A 2,893-nucleotide genomic window follows, 5' to 3' on the forward strand; every position below is an offset into this window, starting at 1 on the left:
CTTTAAAACCTAATTTTGCATATGTCACTCAAATCTGATCAAAACACCACATTGAATGGCTCTTCATTTCATTCACAGTAAAGCCAGAATCTTTTCATAGCCTAGAAGGAACTAGATAGCCTGCCCTCACTATCTATAGACTCCCCTTCTTCTACTTTATGCCTTGTTTACCTACTCTTGATGTTCCTCTAACATTCCAGGCCTATGCTTGCCCTAGTGACATTGGTCCAGTCTTCTGTAGCTACTTTTCCCCACATAGGTGCTTGGTACCCTCTCTAACCATCTTCAAGCTTTTCCTGATTCTCCCCTTCTCAGATAGGTTTTCCTTAACTACTCTAATTAATATTATAACCTGTGCCCTTTACTCCATTTTCACCTCATTATTTATTTCATTTCTAACCCCTTTTACCACATTCTACTCTTATTCCTTATATTTGCTCTAGAGTTTTCTTAAAGATTAATCAATTTCTTTTTTTTCCTTGTCTTTCTTTTTTAAATCAATTTCTTCTTTAATTCATTTATCTTATCTCATAATCTATCCTAGGCAGTTAACAAAAGCTCAAGATCTCTAGCTGGAATCTCATTGGCCAAAGCAACAAGCTTCATTAAATTACCCATTTTATCTCCTAAACAACTATAGGTTACAATTGGAGTGAGACCTATGATAACCCACCTTTCAGTCTGGTTAAGGGAAGAGTAAATCAAGCAAACATGGTGGTCTTACTGAAAAGACAGAGAATGGGTAAGGTGACTGGAATTTGTGGAGAAGAGAACTAGAAAGTAGGGAGCTACATAGGATAAGAGTTTCCAAAACCACTTAAAGTAATTACAAAGGAGATACAGCCAACAGTTCTATAAACCTTTGCTCTTCCCCAACCAACAAAATTCTTAGTTCCTCTAACTCTTACAGAATTGTCTCCCTTCTAAGTCAACACTATTACTTTGTATTGTAGCTACTTATCTATGTTTTGCTTTCACCTTCTTTGTATTCTATAAACTTTTTGAAGGCAAGCGGTGATGTACAGCTTTATACCCCCCACAGCAATCAATAAATATTTGTTGAATAAAAAAAAAGATAAAATGTCTAGCTTTTGGATATAGAAGCTGTTCATCTTCTGTTTTATTTTTAAAATAAATAGGATCACTTAAACTTTGATATTATGAATACATATTAAGTTAACTGTATTCTAACATGTAATAACAGTTAATTGACGTTTTTATCTTTAAAAATTCTTTAACCTATATTTAAAATAATTTAATTGCCATTAGGTGCACCTTTAACAGTGAAAAGCTGCTACTAGACAGAGTCTTTATACCTAATTTGAAAATAAAACTGCTTAATATATGGTTTTTAAAGGTACAAAAAGAAAAACTAGTTCTGGATCTCAACCTCATAAGGGTCTAAGCTTATGAATTTTTTTTAAAGATTTATTTATTTGAGAGAGAGCACATATGAGCAGGGGGAGGGGCAGAGGGAGAGAATCTCAAGCAGACTCCCTGCTGAGCAGGCTGGTGGCAGGGGACAGGAGTGGGGGGCAGACAAAGGCTCTCAATCTCACAACTCATGAGATCATGACCTGAGCTGAAACCAAGAGTTGACGCTTAAACGACTGAGCCACCCAGGTGCCCCTAAACTTAGGAATTTTATCCAATTCTCAATACATGATAAGAAAAATTTTACTGACAAGTTTTTAGTTTTGAACAAGAACTATCCAAATTAGTTTATTTGTTGCAGGATTTCCTTTGTCATTTAATTATAAAATATGGTGATTACATAGGCAGGCTATAACTCTCATCTATTACCTTCCCTTAGCACTCACTAGAAATGGAAAATGATGATTGTGACAAGCATATAAAATGTGATGTATCTTAAAACTCACTCAGGTTTCTTTATAAAAACCCACATTATATTCTAAAACTCTGTAACATTTCTGACTAGTGTACTTAAAGAAATCTAAGATTAAGAAATAAGAACAAAGCATTTCCTGAGGTGTAAATTATAGCCTACTGGCTACTTAAAAATCTTTTTCATATGGATTCATTCTGATGCCAATATTTAGATATGATGGTGCAAATCAGATTTGAGGTTTCATTATCTTTTCAGTCTAATCCACACTATTTTTTATCTTATGGTCCTCAATTAAGAAATGTGTTGCTATATCTTTAGCTAATGACTGAATTGATCAAATTTTATAAATAGGTAGAATCATTAAAACAAAATTATATTTAATATATTTTCCGTAATGTACTTCTAATTCTCAATTTGAAATTAATGACACTTGTTTTCAGATTTAAGATTATATATGTGATGCTATTAATTAACCAAAAATCCTACATTTATCATTGAACAAAGGAGGGGAAGCTTTTAATCACTTTTATCCCTTATAGTAATTCATTAAAGTATAGACAAGACATACTATTTTTTAAGTATTTGAGTAGTTCAATATTGTTGGCTAAAATATTATGCATTGTACTTGAATATATTTGTCTCTATTAATACTATTTGTTTTTTTAAATCACTGTTAACTTTCTAAAATATGGTTGTGGGTATGCTGAATAATGTCCTCCCCAAAAGATATTCATGTCCTAATCCCTGGAATTTGTGAATATTACTTTATATGGTAAAAGATGGGATTAAGTTAAGGATCTTGAGATAGGGAGACTATCTCGGTTTTTTTCAAGGAGACCTTAATTGCAATCATAAGTGTCTCTATAAGAAGGAGGCCAAGGGAGATTTGACAAAGACAGGAGAAGTCAATGTAACCGCGGAAGCTGAGATTGTCGTTATATGGCCATAAGCCAAGGAGTGCTGGAAGAGGCAAGGAACAGATTCATCCCTAGAGCTTCCAGATGAAGTATGACTTGGTCAATATCTTAACTTTGGCCCACGGAA

The sequence above is a fragment of the Halichoerus grypus genome, chromosome 14, assembly GCF_964656455.1.
Source record: "Halichoerus grypus chromosome 14, mHalGry1.hap1.1, whole genome shotgun sequence".
Classification (NCBI taxonomy): domain Eukaryota; kingdom Metazoa; phylum Chordata; class Mammalia; order Carnivora; family Phocidae; genus Halichoerus; species Halichoerus grypus.